Below are 15907 nucleotides of genomic sequence, written 5' to 3'. Positions count from 1 at the left end.
GATAATATTGTTATTATTGGGAACAGCGGGTACGGAAATTTTCATTTTTAGTAAAGAGGTGTTACCAAAAAAAAAAAAAAAAAAAAAAAAAAAAATCCTCTTCTGGAATACGTTGTAAAGTCATTTTTTTTTATGCTGGGAGTATGGAAAATTAGTAATGCCTTCGCCTGGACACGAATCTGGACCTCTTGAATCCGCTCCGAGTGTGCAACCCTTACACCAAGAAAGCATGCTGGAGGAACTTTATAACATGGCCGGCCTAGAAAAGTCATAAGGCTAGCTTGGGCTTGCCAGGAGGGGGAACCGTGCCATACCTAACTCCCTACCTCATAACATGACCTAGAACATGGTTATTGAACATGCTAGTTTTTCTGAAAACAATAATTGCAAGAACAATAATAACAGTAAGAAACTTCTGGAGTTTTAAAAAACAGAAAGAGCTAAAGTCGTTATTAAATGAATAATTTTGATTACATTTATTTTGCCAGATCCCGTTTACTTAATAATTTCGTAAATAACAATTTCAATAGAATATTTCATTTTATTCTATCTCAGAAAAATATATATGTGACGTATTCATGAAGTTATTCAATCTTGAAAATGTTACTTTTAGTTAGTGGGTAAAATTTTAAAGGTTTAGATTCAGATATCTAAAAAATAAGTGAATTTAAAAAACTATAAATATATAATAGAGCATTTTGCTTACAAATAATCTGCATTTAAAAAAGTGTTTTTATTTGACTTTTAAAATGAAAATCATTTATCGTTTTATATGATATATTACTAAATTTGTTTTTAGCCAATTTTATGAATTTGCGTACCGAAGTATTTGAAAAATAAACGGAAAGTTTAAGCCTTTTAAAAGAGTGTTAAACAAAATAATTTTTTAAAATAAATACGTAAAAGGAATTCTGAAAATTTCAACTAAAAAATTTAGATAGAATTTCAAAACAAATTTTAACGAATTTTAAAATGATAAACAGAATAGTTTTTAACGTGGAAATAATGCAAGGATAAAAAAAATAATTTTATCTCATTTGTGAGTCTAAAACTAGTTAATATGTTTTATTATAATCATTAAATTCCTATTTTACCACTTGCGAAAATAAGGCGAGAAAGAGTTAAAATTCAATTTAAATTCTGCGTTTTCAAAAACTGTTCAATAATTAGCTAAATAAACCAGTTTTGTAAATTACAAATATTCAGTGAGTTGACTGAAATTAAATTATTTGGATTAAATTCGCTTAATTTCTTTGGAAAATAAAATTAAATTTTTTCAAGAAATTTCAGTTGGACAGTTTAGAAATTATACCCCCCCCCCCCAAAAAAAAGAGGGGGAGAATTTGCGTCAAACTAGATAACCAATTTATACAAAGCCTAATAACCAATTTATACAAAGTCAAACTAAATAACCAATTTATACAAAGCCTAATAACCAATTTATACAAAGTCAAACTAAATAACCAATTTATACAAAGCCACTCAGAAATTATTTACAAAATTCATTTCACTTCTCGTAATAACTGCCTATGAAAACATTTTGTGCATTAAACATATCGACAATTTTGATTTTCATAAATAGTTTTTAAACCTCGGAAATCGAAAATGTATAATTTCCACAATCAGAAAATTCCGTCACAAGAATTACATCTTTCTGTAACATTAATTGTGCATATCAATCTCAGACAATAGTCAAGATATTTTAAAATAGTTTTTTCAAATAAATTTTGTAGAAATGAATGTTTTTAAAAAGATAGAAAACGTAGTGAAGAATTCATTGCTGAAGGAACATAATTTAAGACTCTCTTCCTAGCCAAACAAAAGAATACAAAAAAAGAGGAAATAAAAATTTTAAAAAGTCAATTTTTGAAAGCTTCTTCAAGCTTTCAAAAACTGAAAATTAATTTTTGATTTAATTTAAATTGTTTTAAAGCTTTTTAATAAATAAAAAATTTTAATTAATTTTTTGGTTAACTTAAATTGTTTTAAAGCTTTTTAAAACTTTTTTCTGAAAATTTTTAACATTTTTTAAATTTTAAAAAAGTTTTCAGATTTTGCATTACGCCCAAAGGGGCTTTTTTTTTAACGTTCTGTGTGTTACCTTTATTTATTAAGCATTTAAACCATAAATACTCTTCGCATTTAAACCATAAAATTCTATTCAACAGCAGTATCGCATAATAATTTAAAAAGCGTATATCTTTAGATTTTCCGATACACAGTCACGCACGTTGGAGATAAAAATTTTTTTTTTCGCAGTGTTGCCATTTCTCGCTTTGAAATCGTTGAACGTTCGTTAAAGCGTTTTTAATCAAAAACTCATAAAGGCTTTACAAAACATGAAGCAAATAATAAAACAAATTCCAAAAACGAAATTAATAAAACGAATTAATAAATAAACGAATAAGTTAACAGGGAATTAATCTGGGCTATCACCCTTGGAGCTAAAAAAATTTGAAAGCTTTCAGATTTTACATTACGCCCAAAAAGGCGATTTATTAACGTTTTATGTGCTACCATTATTTATTAAATATTGTGGTCTTCGCACTTAAACCATAAAATTAAATTTTGCGATATTTAGCAATATCGCAAAATAATTTTAAAATGAGCCTATCTTTAGACTTTGCGATTCACAGTCTCGCGCGCTGGATATATAATAAATATATATATATATATATATATATTGTACATATATACATATATATATATATATATTGTACATATATACATATATATATATATATATATATATATTGTACAGTGTTGCCATTGTTCGCTTTCAAATCGTTGAGTTTAATTAATCAAAAATTCGTCAAAGTTTACAAAATATGAAACCGATAGTAAAACAAATTCCAAATTCGGGCTTTCAGATTCCCATATTCGATGGAGGATTCCGTTTTGGATTAATGATAATAATTCACTTTTATAGCTAGATTAAATGTTAACAGTTTCTTAAGAGTATTTCATTTAAAACAGTAAGTTTTAAAGCAAACCTTTAAAGTAATAATGTATCCAAACATGTAATAAAATCTTCTACCCTCTCTGAGTAGTATAATTACACTAAAGCACAATATCCATCTGAAGATCGTCAAATTCTTCATTTACATATAAAAATGTAAGCGAGTTTTACAAAATATATAATAATAATAATAATAATAAGAAGAAGAAGAAGCACCAGCTAAATAAGAGTTTTCAAGTTAACAGAAGAAATTTTTATTTAAATTAATATTTCTCCAATAAATAATTCCAGGATTTCGCCCATATAAATTAAATACCCGATGAAAAGCATCATTTTTGTAATTAAAATTTTCGGAATAAAATTCGAAAAGAGGAAAAAAATCTGTTTTGTATCAAAGTGTTCGTAAATCAAATGCATTGTAAATTTCTAACAGAAGAAATTTCCTTACATTCCTATTTACCTTCAAAAATTTCCGTATGTCTGAGAAAATGGAAAATATTAATTAGGAATATTTGTCTTAAATATTCAATCTAAATGAAAACATCTAAAATGAATTCCAAATATAAACAGATAAAAGTATGAAAACGAATGGCAACATTCTCACTTACGTTCTATAACTGGAGCAGCAGAGAGGAGTTAGAAGATGTTTTCGTGTTGATCCGAAAGCGAGCTTTACTTGAACCACAGCTGCCGCACCTTGGCGGGCCAAAATCACGTTCTCTTCTTCTTCTACCCCTCCCCTCTTCTCCTCACTGCTCCTTCGCCGCATCCGTCTCATGCTGACGAATCGCTTGTTCGAATCTTCCACGATATTTACAAGCGACTGCTTGCTTTACTTTTCGTTCTTTAAGTCCAACTGGCTCTTTTACGAACAAAGCTGATAAAATAAGATCACGTTTGCTAACAGCTTACTGCCTTATTTCGAAGTTTAGATAAAATATTTGTTTTTGATATTTTACTCTTCATTGAGAAGGTGGTTCTCGTATTTTTTTATCAATGAAAGATTAATATGCATCTAATGTAGAGAACTTTGATTAAATGTAGACAGATATTCTGATATTCGATCTGTCTGAAACGCGTGCACTTTTTGTCGTTGTCGTTACTAATACTTCTTTCGAATGCTATCGATAAACATCAAAATGGATTGAAGCCAAATTATGAGAAAAAGTAATAAAAATTTCTAACATGGACTATATATATATATATATATATATTTAAAGTTTCGTCCAAATGACTGGAATTTAAGTTTTTTATTTTAAAAAACATGATGTTCAAATTGTATGTCGAAATAAATATAGAGCCAATACCGTGATATCTGGCACATCTATCGCATATATAAAATTACAACATGTAAAAGTTGACAAACAATATTAATGGCATGTAATAAAACATTGCATAATAAACTCGTTATGGTACATTACAAATAATTATTCTCTATAACACAAGGCACTCTAATATAAATTTTTATTAATTATGTGTCATTATACATGTATAGCCTTTTATTAATTATGTGTCATTATACATGTATAGCCTTTTATTAATTATTTATAATTAAAACATATATATATTCTTCTGTTAACTATATATACATATATACACACATATTGTAAAGCATTTATAATATAGCTCTTTATTAAAAATACTACTAGTGCTAATATTAATTTAAAAAACCTGATGTGTACAGCACATCACTTCCTTGTATGGAATATTAAATTATACGCAGGATAAAATAGGATTAAGCATGATTTAATTCTCAATAATAAATTAAGGCGTTATCTTTGTTGTTGCGAAGCTTAGTCTGTCTAGATTGGCAACAAATTTACTATTCTGCTGTTTCAAATGTAAACAAGCATGACGGCCATGTTATTTAAAAATTAGGTATAGTATATAAATATATTTATATACATTTGGTGCGGCCGATTGAAACCAAAATACGAGGTGCACATCTACATGTCATAGCAGTCCTATATACAAAATTTCAACGTTCAGAGGCTACTCGTTTTTGAGTTATGCGAGATACATACGTACGTACGTACAGAAACCATGAAAAATTCTCTTCAAAATTCATTTTAAAGCAGTTTTATAATTTTTTTTTGGAGGAAAAGAATCTTTTATTCTGTCCTTACGTACAGATACCACGCAAAAACATCGTTAAATTGCATTCGATAGCGGTCAAAATGGATAGTTTCGTTGAAATATGCTGCCTGAAACTTTTCGCGATTACAATACTTCCTTTTTACTTCGTACAAGGAAGTAAAAAGGAGTTAGACTATATACCATTTTACCTTAATTAGATCAGAAAGATTATTTTAGTTAAATATACCGTAGAAAAGGGAAAGTTAAAAAAGATAAAAAATGCTTTTGTTGCGTTTAAATTACTTCATTTGTTAAGTTGTAGAAGTTATTAGGATTTTTGTAGCAGGAAACATGAAAAGTAAAGTATGCTACCTCTGGGATTCGGACCACGGGTCTTGTGCAAAGTAGTTGAATGTGCTAAACACTTACACATAACAGCATAAATGGGGGCATGTGATAATTCCCTACAATAAAACTCTCATTTGGACACCACATGACTATTAAATTTGTACGCACTATTAAATTATATACATTTTTTGCTGTATTTCATTTAAACTTAATTCCTCGAATTTCATTAGAAATATATTTCATTCAATTAATTCAGGTCTCACTTCGCGGGCAAGGCAAAAATGCGTAAAAACTCGGAACAACTTCATTGAAAACTGTAAAATACAGAAAAAGAAAACAACGAAATACAGTTAGAAACAGTAAAAAAAATCTTACAATTAAAATTAGAGTTTTTACGCAAAAACAAAAAATTCGGCCAGTGGGCGGGACGCCAGATTTTCCGGCGTAGAGAACTGAAAGTTTACTTTTGGTTCCACTCGGTAAAAAGTTGGTGAAGTTGCCTCAGACATAGGGCTTAATTTCTAAAATTAGAAGTGCCGGAGCCTAATGGAAGACCGTCAGCAAAGAGGAGCAAAAGTAAATAAATAAATAAAATGAGTATTAAAATCATTAATATTTTAAAAATATAATATTTAATTATTACGAAAGTAGTTATTATTTAATTAATTTTAATAATTAGTATTTGTCAATTATTATTTAATTAATTATTATTATTTAATTCAATAAAATACATTTACTATTATTATTAAAATAGTTAAGTAATTAAAGATAAACGTAATTAAATAATTAAATAAATATTAAATAAAATGTAAAGAGATAAATTAAAATTTAATAAGCGATTTGTAATATAATTTTATTGCAAAAAATAAAATTTTCGAGATCAAATTTCTACTGAAATTGTTTTTCAGTTACAAAAAAGAAGCGCGGGAGCTTTCTCAGTTAGGGCTCCGGTGCGCTCCGACTAGAATTATGATTTATCCCCAAAACTAAGAAGTACCGGAGCCGGGCTCCGGCGCAGTTTAACTTTGCTCAGACACTGACTTCATTCACTGTTCTACTAAGACTTTCAAATGTAAACAAATGGCGGCTTCATTAGGCTTAAGGCCACTTAAGCAACTTTTGAATTGCTGATAATTCTACAACTATTGACTGCAGATTAACTAAAGGCAAAAAAGCCTTAACCGGAACGTAAGAACAATATAAAAAAAATAGACAATTTAACAACATTTAAGAATAAAAAACTGAGTTCACCGACCCGGTTAATAGAGTGGGTATATATATGCGTCTGGTGCGGCTGATTGCAACCGAAAACGGAGGTGCACAACTACATGTTATTGGAGAATCATATATAAAATTTCAACGTTCTGAGGCTATTTGTTTTTGAGTTATGCGAGATACATACATATGTACGTACAGATGTCATGAAAAATTCTTTTGAATCTATTTTAAATCCCTTTAACAATCTGTGTTGGGAAAAGAGTCCTTTATTCTGCCCGTATGTACACATATCACGCAAAAAAATCATTCGAATGGATTCGAGAGCGGTCAAAATAGATTTCAAAATCTGATGTGCACACCACATGACTACATTATACAGCATATTAAATTATACACGTATTTTGTTGTATTTCATTCAGACTTATTTCCTCGAATTTTATTAGACATATATTTCTCAATTAATTTAAATCTCATTTCGCGGCAAGACACAAATACATAAAAAGTCAAACCATCTTCATAACAAATTGTAAAATGCGGGAAAACGTAAAACATCAAACATAGTTAAAAACATTTAAAAAAACACTTTATTTACAATTAAAATTAGAGTTTCTAGGCAAAATCAAACAATTCGGGAAGCAGTCAGGAAGACAGATTTTTCCGTGTACAAAATTGAAACCCACTAAACAAAAAGACACTGAAATTGGTGCAGAAACTAATTTAATTCACTGGTTTGCTAAGACTTTCAAATGTAAACAAATGGCGGCTTAGTAGCATTTAAACAACTTTTTAATTGTTGATAATTCTGCAACTATTGCATGGAAATTAAAGAGATCTGTTCTTACGTTCCGGCTGAGGCATAAGAACCTCAGCCGGAACGTAATTCAATAATTCAATTGCTTTTAAAGGAAAAAATGCAAATTTATTAAGTCTGATGTGTTCACCACATGACTTCCTTGTACGGAATATTAAATTATACGCATTTTTTCTTCCATTTCATTTAAACTTATTAGATTGAATTAAACCTACTTCGCCGACAGCGCATAAACCACAGTAGAATAAATGCATTCTTTAAAATTCACTTTGTTTACCATAGCGACACTCTGGCGCTAGGTTCATTTAACAGTATTATATTTCGTTCATATTATAACTCAGAATGCACAAAATTTATATCATTTAAAGAGTAGAATTATCGAATCGTTGCCACATGTTCTATTCAAATACTATAATAAAGCTAGAATGATGTATAAAAAAATTAAGCAAACAAAACAAAAAAGCAAGTTTTTCACAAACGATTGAGTATTTCTCATTCAATTAATTCAGTTCTCACTTCGCGAGAAGGCAGAAATACATAAAAACTCCAAATATCTATATTAAAAATTAGGAAGTAAATCTTAAAAGCTTATTTCCTCGAAAAAATTCCAGAAAGGATTAAGCATGATTTAATTGGCAATAATAAATGAAGGCGTTATCTTTGTTGTTGCGAAGCTAAGTTTCTCTAGATTGGCAACAATTCCACTATCCTGCTGTTTCAAATGTAAACAAACAATGGCAGCCATCAAGAGAAGTATTAAGCTTAGCGGCACTTAAACAACTTTAAAATTGTTGATAATTCTAAAAATATTGCATAGAGATTTACTAAAGGCATAAAATCTTTAACCGGAAGATTAAAACAACATAATTCAATCATTTTTAAAGCAAAAAATGTACAATTTACAAACATATAAGTGTAAAGAAACTGAGATCACTGAGCCGGGTAACAGAGTGGATATACGTTTGGCGCGGCCGATTGAAACCAAAATACGAGCTGCACATCTACATGCTACAGTAGTCTTATATACAAAATTTTAACGTTCTGAGGCTACTCGTTTTTGAGCTATGCGAGGCACGTACGTACATACGTTCGTACAGACGCCACGAAAAATTCTCTTCAGAATTCATTTTAAAGCAGTTTTTTAGTTTATTTTGGAGAAAAAGAGTCTTTTATTCTGTCCTTACGTACAGATATCACCCAAAAACATCGTTAAATTGCATTCGATAGCGGTGAAAGTCGATATTTTCGTTGAAATATGCTGCCCGAAGCTTTTCGCGATTACAATACTTCCTTTTTACTTCCTTAAAGACTTGAGATCACCGAGTGGGGTCATAGAGTGGGTATATATATATATCCTTTTGGGTGCGGACGATTGTAACCAAAAAGGAAGGCGCACAACTACATGTTATAGAAGTCCCATATACAAAATTTCAATATTCTTAAGGTACTCATTTTTAGAGCTTTACAAAATATACACATGCGTACTTACGTACGTCTCGAAAAGATCTCTTCTGAATCCATTTTAGATCCATTTCTCTACGCGTTTCGAGAAAAAATCCTTTATTCTGTCCGTACGTATAGATGTCACGCAAAACCATGTTTCAAATGATTTCGAGAGCGGTCAAAATGGATTTTTCGTTGAAATATGATACCTGATACTTTTCGCGATTGCAATACTTCCTGCAAAGAAGTAAAATTGTGCTATTCTGATTTGAAAGATCAGTTAAATACATTAGCCTTCGTGTAGCAATACCTCTGAATACTGATAATGGGTTGGCATGTCCCATATGTCATCTACGGATGTATGGGACATGACAACACATTGTTATGTGAACACATACAGGGCTTCGACAAAAATATGGAAACACCTTTAAAAAAAAACATGTTTCTTTGCTTAATATGGTGTAGGAAACCCGTTGGCATCCAAAACAGCTTGCAGTCTTCTCGGAATGGATAAATACAGTTCCTGTATGTTTGCCAAAGGAATATTATACCATTCTTCCTGCAAAACGGTGGCAAGTTCAGATAACGATGTTGGCGGTGGATAACGAGAACGCACTTTTCCGTTCCAATGTAGACCACAAAGGTTCGATAATATTCAGGTCTGGTGACTGTGGTGGCCATGGGAGATGGGACAACTCATCCTCGTGCTCAGAAAACCAGTCCTGGATAATGTGAGCTGTGTGAACAGGGGCTTTGTCGTCTTGGAAGACACCATCACCATCGGGGAACAAAGTTTGTACCATGGGATGAACTTGATCGTCCAAAATGTTCACATAAGTCTTCGCAGTCATGTGCCCTGACACAGTTATCATGGGGCTAGCAGAGAACCACGATATGGCTGCCAAAACCATAACAGAACCCCCGCCATGTTTCACTCTTGGCAACAAGCAGTCTGTATTATACGCTTGAGATGGCGTTCTCCAGAGGTAAACTCGGCCAGAAGTGGGAAACAATGTGAAAGAAGACTCGTCAGACCATATTAGTCGCTTCCACTGCTCTATAGTCCAGGCCTTTATGACTTAAACACCACCTTTTCCTGTTACGGGCATTAGCATCACTGATGAGTGGCTTCTCAATTGCAGCACGGCCAGCAATTCTCTGTTTATGAAGCTCCCTTCTACGAGTAATTGTTTTGGTACTCACAGGGTTCGGTAACACAACATTCATTTCAGCAGTAACTTTTGCAGTTGTGGTCTTCTTATTTTTCGTCACAATTGCCCTTAATGATCGTCTGTCACGATCACTCAGGACACACTTTCGTCCGCGCTCTGATTTAGCAGATGATGTTTTTCCGCTTTTCAAATATGCGGAATAAATCTTCGATACAGTACCTCTTGAAACACTAAATACCTCGGCTACCTTGCTTACGGAAGCACCTACCATACGTGCTCCAACAATTTGCCCCCTTTCGAAGTCTGTTAACTCTGACATAATGCAATGACAACCTCACATAACAGTACTCCGACAACAACTGAACTGTTTAACACATTTACGAAGTTGTATAGGTGGCGTCAGTAGTCAAAAACGCCAGCGCCACCTACATATTTCATTAAAATCAATCTTTCTTTTCAAACATGCATTTCACAAGGTGTTTCCATATTTTTGTCCATCTACTGTATATTCACTTACTCGAATTGAATATATGATTTGGAAGCAGCTGACGGGCTAAATCCCCCCCTACCCGAATTATTTTTTAAACAAAACAAAGACTTTCTTTTAGGTGTGCTTTGCAAGTAATTTCTGATAATTATACTCTATAACTGAAACATTTCGACAGCTAAATATTGAATTTTCAGACTGTCATTTATTTCAGATAATTCTAATGTGTTAAATAAACCCTTAAACAGGTTATCTTAAGCTAAAAATAAACAAATTACGAAAGTTTTCCAAGCGAGGAAAAATTAATAATTAATGGCTACCTTTTTCATTTCATCATCTTTCATTTCATTTCTTTTCTTTTATCTTTCATCAACATCATCTTTCTTTTCTTTATTCATTTTTGACGCATGCAGAAAAATGCATATATAAGTTTATAAATAGTTATTAGCTTATGTATTTCTTACGGTGTCCGCGGATAACAGCGCGGCAAAATCATCGCGAACGAAAACGTCGCGGAGAAAACAACGCAACGTGAAAACGTCGTGCTATAAAACATCGTGGGAGAAAACATCGCAAAGAGAAAACATCGCAGTCCTAAAACATCGTGGTACAAAACATCGTCGTCGAAAAAAAAAGCGGTTAAAAAACTTCGCAGCGTCGAAAATATCGTGGTAAAAAATAAAATATCTACAAATCATCGCATGACGATAACATCGCTGACATGCTTTTTTCAGGCTTTAATAACTGTAAATGGATATTCCAATAATGATTTGTAAGTGCAAGATGTAAAGATATTTTTAATTTCACAATTTTTTAACTAATAAATTTTTGCTGAAAAAGTAAGAAGGAAACTTAAGCATAAAAAATTAAATGCAACTTATAGCTTATACTTTTCATGAAAAATTACCAGTAAAAACTTTATAAAAATTATTTATTAATGGCCTTTGTTAGTTAACTATGTCGATTTAAAATTCTATTAAGTGCTTTAAGTTGCATTAATTTTCTATGCTTAAGTTTCCTTCTTATTTTCTGAGCAAAAATTTATTAGTTAATAAAAAATATGGAAGTAAAAATTATTCTTCTTTCCATCTTGCGCTCTCAAATCATTATGGGAATACCCATTTACAGTTATTAAAGCATGTCTGCGAAAAGCATATCTGAAAAAAGCATGTCTGCGATGTTATCGTCATGTGATGATTTGTAGGTACTTTATTTTTTACCACGATATTTTCGACGACGATGTTTTCAAATTGCGAAGTTTTTGAATCGCTTTATTTTCGACGACGATGTTTTGTACCACGATGTTTTAGGACTGCGATGTTTTCTCTTTGCGGTGTTTTCTACCACTTTTGTAGCACGACGTTTTCGCCTTGCGCTGTTTTCTCCGCGACGTTTTCGTCCGCGTTGTTTTTGCCGCGATGTTTTCGGCTGCAACCATTTCTTACTGTAACTTTCAGTTGCAGCAACTCTCCTTTCGATTTTGTTTAAGTCTGTAACCTTAAAGAAAAATTACCAGAAATATTCCACGGCATGTTTTAGATCACATCTCTTCTTTGCTTCCTTTTCTCCCGCTATGTTTCGTATGGCGAAATTTCGCTTTGTATTGTTTTCTCCTCGACGTTTTCGTCTACGATGTTTTTGCCGCGGTGTGTTAGCCTGTGACTATATTAACTATAGGGCTGCGGGCGAAAACGAAGCAGCTGCTCAAATGAGGTATACAAGAATCATTCTATGTCCTTTGAGTAGCTGCTTCATTTCAGTCTTAGCCTATAGATAAAATGCGTGTAAGAGAGCTCCGCTATAGTCGTAGCTAGCTATACATACCGCTTGTTATACAGAGGCTGTTCACACGTTTTTTAGACGATGCATATTGTATTCACAAAACTAAATTACATAACATTCCTGTGTTTAAAATGTTCTATTTGACAGCCCTTATTCTGAACTATATTTCGACACCGCAATTTCCAGGATAATGCCTTTTGAAGTGGCAGAAGAGGTATTCTATCCCATTCCTCTCAAACAGCTTTCCAGAGTCCTGTTAGGGTTTTGGGACAGCGTTTACATAATGCAGTTTTTAAAAGTCCGAAAGCACAAAAATCCATAGGTGACACATCGTGAGATTTAGTAGGGATATCAGTGAAGGGTATAGCCCTGATACCAGTTTTTTGTTCTATTTCTTTTAGGAAATTTACAGTGGATTTTGATGTGTGACTGCTAGCTTTGTCCTGATGGAGTCTCACAGATGGATGGCCCTGTGGGTAAAGCGATGGTATTTCATTCAGAAAAATGGGCGATAAAATATGTTCCTGATAGTATTTGGAGTTAATCTTGACATTTTTGTGCACTCTCTTTATTTTTAACTTGCCATTATAAGAAAAACCAGCAACAATCATGAATCCCTTAGAAAATCTTTCGATTCTTTGAACCATGTACTTAAATTTTTTTCTCCCCTTATATGATAATAATTGGCTCTTTTTTTGTTACAATCATTTAAATGTACCCATGCTTCATCTATTGTGACAATTGTTTTCCATTTTTCTTTGGATAACTGTTTCTCATATAAAATTCTGCAGCGTGTCCTGCGTTGAGTGATATGCTTTGGAAGAAGACGATTCACATTGCGCTTTTTCGCTTTCTTAAGATTTAAATCAACGTTTATCATTTTATTTACAGTGGACACCGAGCATTTTAATGATTTCGACTAGGGAGATTTTCTTTTAACATTAAACAACGTACCTTTGCTATAGTCGAAGATGTCCGTTTTTCCCTTGGATAATTGTTTGGCATTTTTGTCCCACGTAAGGCTCCAATTTGACGTTTTTTTCCTTTCTTGTTGATGATATTACCTATCGGCGCCTTAGATGTCACGAAACCATGACTCTCACATCGTTTTTGGATAACGGAGTATGCATATTTCCCTTCGGAAAAAGCGTAAATGTAGTTTTCGAACCACTGCTTTGTTAAATTCGCCATTTTGAATAAGAACAAAACTTTCAAGCCACAGACGATAATTTTGACTTTTATAAACATAGTACAATTGCAATTACTTCTTTTGCAGCAAACGAATTTTTATTACCGCTTACCAAAATCGTCTAAAATATGTGCGAACAGCCTCTGTATTTCCGTTTTTTCAAGTAATAATTCATATAATTTACTGTAGTAACAAAACCGAAAGCCGTGGAAATTTCAGTCTGAAAAAAGTGCTGTTGACGTAATAAAAAAACTCTCAGTACGCGTATTAATTTTTTATCACTGAAAAACAGTGTAATTTAATCCCCATTTAAAATTTATTAGAGGAACTACCCTAAGCTATATCAAACGAGGAAAGAATAAATTGAGTTTTCTTACCGTTCACATGTGTAAACGGTATTCACGGCATCCGGGAAGTAGATGAAAAACATCTTGCGCAAGTAGTTAAGACATAGTAATCACTCGAAAGAATGTGCAATTAAGTCTCAGTAAACACTAAAAATACAATGTCACAATACTATATCAAATACAATACGACATCAAGTTAAGGCATATTAATCACGCGAAATAGTGCACATTTACAAGCCTGTAAACCTTAATAATACAGATGCACTTCGAATTGAAGCCGCAGTAAGATTTTAAAATACTGATACAGAAAAAGAAATTTATAAAATAAATGGTAAAAAAAATCTGAAAGGTTTCAGATTTTAAATTACGTCCAACGGTGCGTTTTTAACATTTTGTGGGTTACTTTTATTTATTAAATATCATGTTCCTCGCACTTAAACCATAAAATTCATTCAGAAGCAATGATACAGAGTCATACGCGCTGGAAATGAAAATGTTTTTTTTCCCGTACAGTGTTGCCATTACTCGTTTTGAAATCTTTTAGTTTTTTAATCAAAAATTTTTTGAGAAGTGTACAAAATCTGAAATCGATAATAAAACAAATTTCAAATTCAAATTAGGGCTTCCACATGCCCATATTCTATGGAAAATTATGTTATTCAAGTTTTGATGGCTCTAAGTAACGTTGTTTCATCACAATGCGAGAAATATAGATACATTTATGCTGATTCTTCATTATTTAATTTCTTTAAATATAAGACAGGGCGATAATATATGGTGGCAACGATTTGAAAAGTGATGAAGCCTTTTAAAGTTTTCGACGCGAAATCCCAAAACGAAATTAATAGTCTTTCAAAGGCAAATTGCCCTTTTCGGACTGATAATTTTATAAATACGCATTAGAAATTAAAATGGAACTATAACCTTAACTGCAAGGCTCTTTGCCCAATTTTTAGACGCTTTTGCTTTGCTGTAAAAAAAAACTTCTGTTTGGAATTTTTCTTAACTACAACTATATTATTGAATGTATAAATTATCGTCTGTTACTCGACAGTTTTGTTTTCATGCAAAATGGCGCTTTTAGAGAAACAGTTGAGAAAAGATTATGTTTGCGTTCTTTCTGAAGAAAATTATTCTTGTCTAGTTATTAAAAAACGTTGTAAAAGCCATGGTTTTTCGCTTTCTGACGCTGTGATAGGTAATGTCAACAACATAAGAAAAAACGTCAAAATTTAGTTTCAAATGGAAAATTTTTTCCAAATGTGTACCTAAGGAAAACGCAGTGGTTTGAATGTTGCAAAAGTAAGATCTTTAACGTTAAAGTAAAATCCGCCAAATCGAAGAATTGCAAAATCATAAAAAGGCTCAGTGTCAACTGTAAACAAAGTGATTAATGCTGATTTAATCTTAAAACCACTTTATGTCTTGATGACAAAGACATAAAGTGCATCGTCTTTCTCCACGACATATCGCCGAACGTAGAATGTGCTGCAGAATTCTTTCTGAGAAACATTTATCCGGACCAAATGGGAAAAATGATGTCACCATAGACGAACCTTAGATGTACGCAAATGTCTGAAATAAAAAGAGATGCATTTACTATGATCAAAGAGGAGAAAAAATCTTCAAACATGATTAAAGGAATCTACGGAAAGTTTTTCTAAGAGATTTATAGTTGTATGATCATGAGGAGAAAAAGTCTTAAAACATGGTACAAGGAATCTAAGGAAAGTTTTGCTAAAAGATTTATAGTTGTTAGTGTCTTTTCATATAGCGGCAAATTGAAAATAAAGAGAGTGGAGAAAAACTGCAAAGACCAACTCCAACCATTGACTCTGAATTTAAGCCGCAATCTTGTGCGGTTTCACTTAATACGGAAATTGAATTTTGACGCCTAATAATCATTAGAATGAACTTTAATAAATAATATAAAAACTTTTGACATTGCAAGAAAATGCTTGTCTTTTGATAATCTCTCTCTATAGCCAGATACCTAAAATACTTTTTTTTAATATTCGAAGAAATATTATTTTGTAATTGTGACTTTTCTGTGAAGAAATCAAACAAATACAATC

The 15907-nt window shown here is 32.0% G+C and overlaps 1 protein-coding gene across 4 annotated transcripts in view; it reads right to left on the bottom strand.

Annotated features, from left to right (window-relative positions):
• LOC118205012 (organic cation transporter protein-like) overlaps window positions 1–15907 on the bottom strand; it is a 139241-nt gene that overhangs the window by 111171 nt on the left and 12163 nt on the right. Inside the window, exon 1 of one of the 4 annotated variants that reach the window (XM_085826999.1) lies at window positions 3568–3724. The exons of 2 other annotated variants lie outside the window; for them this stretch is intronic. The gene's annotated coding sequence lies outside the window, so the exon portion shown is untranslated. Of the gene's footprint in view, window positions 1–3567; window positions 3725–15907 lie in introns of those variants that run through there. One more of the 4 variants, XM_085827000.1, reaches the window with a different exon arrangement.

The sequence above is a fragment of the Stegodyphus dumicola genome, chromosome 11 (genome assembly GCF_044657685.1).
Source record: "Stegodyphus dumicola isolate Sdum_Otavi_A_Nest chromosome 11, ASM4465768v1".
Classification (NCBI taxonomy): domain Eukaryota; kingdom Metazoa; phylum Arthropoda; class Arachnida; order Araneae; family Eresidae; genus Stegodyphus; species Stegodyphus dumicola.
The sequence above is the reverse complement of the archived record's forward strand: the minus strand, read 5'-3'. Positions and strand labels throughout refer to the sequence as shown.